Here is a 6000-nt window from a genome sequence, read left to right as displayed (position 1 = left end):
ATGCTGGACTAGTCGGCGAACTATGACATCATGCTGGACTAGTCGGCGAACTATGACATCATGCTGGACTAGTCGGCGAACTATGACATCATGCTGGACTAGTCGGCGAATTATGACATCATGCTGGAGAGACCCATCCCATAATTACACCACCTTCTGTCAGTGTGTGTGTGTGTGTGTGTTTGTGTCATGACTATGACAATGCCAGATGGAATATATCCTTCTGTCGGCTCAGACCATGACAGATTCACTGTCTGTGTGTGTGTGTGTGTGTGTGTGTGTGTGTGTGTGTGTATGCGGGTGTGTATGTGTGTGTGTTGTCGCCCACAGGGTCACACAAACAGTGTGTGCATGAAAAGGTGGTAGTATTATGTAAGACTGTTTTGATGGTTTCAATCAATAAATGTTATAAATCCAATCAAATTAAACTCATTTAATTGATTAAAATTGTGATTTGTGTTCTTGATTGTCTTCCTATTCAGCTGTAGCCTGATGTTGTCATACTCATAATTCTAGGCAGAATATGAGTCTGATAACTCTCCGTTGGGCTGTGAGTATGGGGCGTGTTTCAACCGAACTCGTAAAACAAATGCCTCTTCGCTCAATTGGATAGACCTACAACCAATCAGAGCAACGTAATATGTTCTTTGTTGAAAACGAATTCAACCCGAGCGCTCTTTGGTGACGTGGTTGATTACGTTACTGTTGATCATCTGTCCATCATCGTATAAAGCCCGTATTTCCCAACCGAGCTTCCCCAGACCCAACTTCCCGACCAAATGATTTTGTGGGCGGGGCTAAATTGGGATGGCAGCCAGGCTAATTCAGCTGCTGAAATGTTATCATTGTCTCAAATCAACTTTTTCGACAGTGATGAAAGGCTCCCTCCCCCTCACTGTGTTTTCCCTGCTACCATGGTGATATTATACCTCTTTAACATTTATATTTTCATATTCAGACCTTAAATCCCCTGCTTTCTAATAGATGATGACAATGTGACGCACACACACGCACACACACTAATCCCCTCCTGACCCCCTATCGTGATGAGAGGACAACAGCCAGAAACCAAACAGACTGCGGTGACAGGATATTTCGGGATGGTTATGCTTTGATAACAACATCGGACAACAGACGGTGGGGGGCTGACTATAGCAGTATAATGTGATCACGACCTAGTTGGGCATTCAGCCAATCCTCTCTGGTCAGGTGGGGAGCTGAATGATAACAGGGGGAAGCTTTTTTCTTTTTTTTGATAGCAGGGGGAAGCCTTATGACATTAACTTGCGAGGGCACGTCGATAACGCAGCCTGGGTATAGCTCGCGTTGCCCAGCTAGATGCTGCTAATGGAACAAAATGCCAGTGAATTGCTATCGCAGAATGCTTCCAACCTTACTTACCTTTCTCCAGGTTTGATTTTGGGGTTTGTCATGGCCATTGGCCATAAGCACCACTAGACCTAGTTAGCTACTAAACCAACTTTGTTTGTGTAGATGTATACCGAGGAGTGAGTTTACTCAAACTAATTCCACTTTGTAACAAAGTTAAAGTTTGTTTGTTACATGACCAACTTCCCCATAGTGACGCTACCAATTTAGCCAGTCCAGCTAGTCCACACACAGTGGTGCTAGCGAACCAGCTAACCTACATAAACGAAAGCTAGCAGCTTAGCTAACTGTCTTCTGCCTAGCCTACAAGTAAGCTAGCGAACCAGCTAACCTACATAAACGAAAGCTAGCAGCTTAGCTAACTGTCTTCTGCCTAGCCTACAAGTAAGCTAGCGAACCAGCTAACCTACATAAACGAAAGCTAGCAGCTTAGCTAACTGTCTTCTGCCTAGCCTACAAGTAAGGCCTTGGTGTCTATTAGTAGCACCACAAGGATTAATGCAGTGTGCATCTAACGGCTTACGTTAACCCCCTCTGCCTCTGGCTTGACCTTCTGTGCACTGACACACTTTCTACTGACATAAAGAGGGAATATGCTATTGGAGTCAGTTGGTAAAGTATGCAGCTTGCAGTTGCATTACATGGGCAACAATTGTACGTTCTTGGTTTGATTCCAACAGGGACGGGAGCCTCCTTTATTTGTATCGCTTTTTGTGAAGGCAGATTGTCTTGTTATTGGCATAAAAAAGCAAGCATTGTGTTTGTGTGTGCGCGTGTTGTGATGACGCCTTGCTATAGAAAACTGCCAAGCAGTTGTTTTGTTTTGCTGGAGAGGAGAGGGAGAAAAGAATGAAGGCTTAAACGGGGGGGGGGGGGGGGGGGGGGGGGGGGGGGGGGGGGGGGGGCTGTCTGTAGTTCACACAATATCCTCCTTTTAGAAAAAGCTTATTAACCATTCTGCTGAAGAATGGGATCGCTAAAGGTCTCCTCTTTCTCTCCCTCTCTATCTACCTCCACCACCTCCCTCTTCTCCGTTCTGCGGCTGTTCAGACACAACTGGAAGGGTAGAGGATCTTCTACGTGTACAGTGTATAGATGAGAGATTTCACCCTGAGCAAGGCTTGGCATTTTGGCAAGACCGTTAAAGGCGTTGTTGGTGTTTTTGTTCAGTGGATTAGTGTTGTGCCACTTTCAAAAGAGCAGGCGTACAACACACCAAGATACACACAAATATACACACACACACACGCACACTCCCTAACAGCAGGGGGTGCTGCTGTGGTTGTCCAGATGTCATTGTATTTCGTGGATAGCTTAGGGGGGAAAGCCCTGAGAGGGACTCAACAAGCACACAGAGCGCTAGGTCAGTTCCCTGCCTTGTACTCTGCTCAGATGCTGTATTCTCTTACCAGCTTTCCTCCATACTGCTGTGACATCAGCTGTAATCGAATCATCTATCCAGCCCACTGAAACCAACCCTGGATTTAGTTGGCCTGACCAAAGTGTGTGCTGCATTCACATCTAACCACCCCAGGAGAAAAGAAAGCAGTATCCTTATTCTCTCTATTCCTCCCTTTTGAGAATGACTCACAGAGAAAGCCTCAGGCGACTGTCCTGCATGGGAGAGGAAGACAGCAGAGGAGGGGAAGAGATGGACAGGGCAGAGGAGACGGTATAGGAGCGGAGGGGAGGGGAGGGGAAGAGAGGAGAGATGGACAGGGCAGAGGAGACGGTATAGGAGCGGAGGGGAGGGGAGGGGAAGAGAGGAGAGATGGACAGGGCAGAGGAGACAGGGTATAGGAGCGGAGGGGAGGGGAGGGGAAGAGAGGAGAGATGGACAGGGCAGAGGAGACAGGGTATAGGAGCGGAGGGGAGGGGAGGGGAGGGGAAGAGAGGAGAGATGGACAGGGCAGAGGAGACAGGGTATAGGAGCGGAGGGGAGGGGAAGAGAGGAGAGATGGACAAGGCAGAGGAGACAGGGTATAGGAGCGGAGGGGAGGGGAAGAGAGGAGAGATGGACAGGGCAGAGGAGACAGGGTATAGGAGCGGAGGGGAGGGGAAGAGAGGAGAGATGGACAGGGTAGAGGAGACAGGGTATAGGAGCGGAGGGGAGGGGAAGAGAGGAGAGATGGACAGGGCAGAGGAGACAGGGTATAGGAGCGGAGGGGAGGGGAGGGGAAGAGAGGAGAGATGGACAGGGCAGAGGAGACAGGGTATAGGAGCGGAGGGGAGGGGAGGGGAAGAGAGGAGAGATGGATAGGGTAGAGGAGACAGGGTATAGGAGCGGAGGGGAGGGGAGGGGAAGAGAGGAGAGATGGACAGGGCAGAGGAGACAGGGTATAGGAGCGGAGGGGAGGGGAAGAGAGGAGAGATGGACAGGGCAGAGGAGACAGGGTATAGGAGCGGAGGGGAGGGGAGGGGAGGGGAAGAGAGGAGAGATGGACAGGGCAGAGGAGACAGGGTATAGGAGCGGAGGGGAGGGGAAGAGAGGAGAGATGGACAAGGCAGAGGAGACAGGGTATAGGAGCGGAGGGGAGGGGAAGAGAGGAGAGATGGACAGGGCAGAGGAGACAGGGTATAGGAGCGGAGGGGAGGGGAAGAGATGGACAGGGCAGAGGAGACAGGGTATAGGAGCGGAGGGGAGGGGAGGGGAAGAGAGGAGAGATGGACAGGGCAGAGGAGACAGGGTATAGGAGCGGAGGGTATAGCGAAGGAAGGGAGGGGAAGAGAGGAGATAGGGACAGGGTAGAGCAGAGCGAGAGGGGAGGGAAGAATTGAAGAGAGATGGGGAAGAGAAGAGAGATGGGGTGGTAAAGGTGGAGCAGAGGAGAGACGAGCAGAGGAGGAGAGAAGAGATGGGGAGGAGAGTGCAAAGGGAATGAGGAGGGGAGAAGCCAGGAGGACAGAGCGGTGTCATGGTACGAAGTGTGACAGCCCCCACTTCTTTCTTCCTCCCTCCCCTTTCTCCTCCATATTCTCCAGCTTAGTCCATCCTCTTTTCCTCCTTCCCCATCTCTCCTTCACTCTCTGCCTCTCCGCAATCTCTCCACCCCCCTCTCTCTTTCCTCCCTCCTCCTCTTCCTGTCATCATCCCTCTCTTTGTGACAAATGCAGCAGGGTTCAGTTTTCCTCTCCGGGCTCTCAGGCCGTCCAGTCTGTTTAGGCTGGCACACCGTTGGCACGGCGCCCAGACTGGCACGACGGGAGCCGGAGAGTGTTTAGGTGAGTCTGACTTCAGACACGGCAGGTTCAGGGACACTAAACCCATCGCTCTCCAGCTGTTCACTTTTCTCCCCCTTCCATCGGCCTGAGCCATCGCCACAAACAGAGAGTGAAAAGTCCCATCTGGCAGATATGTTTGCTGCTTTTATGAAAATGAGCTGAAAACAAAGTGGGATGTTGAGGAGTTGGGAGACGTTTGGGACTGTTTATATCTCTGGTCCAGTATCAATGGCTGATAGAGTTGAGCAGATTTGTACGGCGTGTTTATAGAGTAAATCACAGCGGTGGAGCTCTTTATTGATCTCCAGGGGAGAAGTTGTTTCACGAAGAATCCCAAAGAAACCTGTCATCTGTTCTTAACAACCTAGGCTTACAAATGACAACAGAACTTATTCATAGTAGACGATTACTGTCAGCTACTTCTAACGTTGTCTAACCACTCCTAACCAGTGGTTACACTTTCTTCTTTTGAACCCAAGCATAGTAAATGAAATCAATGGACCCATAATGGCTCCACCCAACCTAAGCTCGCAGTAGGGCATTAGTCTGTGTGTGTGCGTGTGTGTGCGTGTGTGCGCACCATACCCACCCATCCAGCCCTGGTCCAGCCAGTGAACTCAGAAGCCTCTGTTTTAGGACTGTTTGGGTTCTGATCCCGTCGTTGTTTAGTGGAGCACTTTAGCTTAGGGCTCTGCCCCGTGTATATGAAGGGACCCAGTCAGAACACATCTGCTTCAGGTGGTTAATTATTAACAGCTCCCTTATGAGACGGCTCCCAGACGAGAGCTGCTTGGAGACGAGTGGAGCTTCCTCTGGTTCTGCCCCTTGCAACATACGTGCCTGACAGAGAACTTAAGAAAGGATTGAGGAAGATCTTTAACACGTCATGTTGTCTCTTGGTCTCCAGTCAAATACATATAAGATGTACAGGACTCAGAGCAGTCCCTGATCATGTCGTCTGAGCCGAGTCAAAATACTTCCTGGCTTCTATCTGGCCTACTGTCATCTAGTGGTTACTCTGTGTACTACACCGGACCCACCGCAGCGCAGACTGAAGGGCAGACGCGGATGGGGAAACAGCGCTGAGAAAGAGAGGGCTGAAGGCTAGCATTGTGGATGTGACAGTGGTCATTATCGTTATTGTTAGCATCAGCAGAGGGGAGTGTATGAAAATAACTTTGATTTGTGTGACTGTGACATGCTGAGTCAGTTTGGTGTTGCTTTCGTCTGTTCGGTCCGGAGGAGTATCATTAGATTATTTATAGAGGAACCTAAGAGAGATCAAGTATTTTGTGTCTTTGAGCTGAAGAGAGATCAGAGAGAGGAAAACAGAAATATAAAGAGAGGTAGAGAAAGGAGGTTAGAGACAGAAAGACAGACAGGCAGAAT

This window comes from Hypomesus transpacificus, chromosome 9 (genome assembly GCF_021917145.1).
Source record: "Hypomesus transpacificus isolate Combined female chromosome 9, fHypTra1, whole genome shotgun sequence".
Taxonomy (NCBI): Eukaryota; Metazoa; Chordata; class Actinopteri; order Osmeriformes; family Osmeridae; genus Hypomesus; species Hypomesus transpacificus.
The sequence above is the reverse complement of the archived record's forward strand: the minus strand, read 5'-3'. Positions refer to the sequence as shown.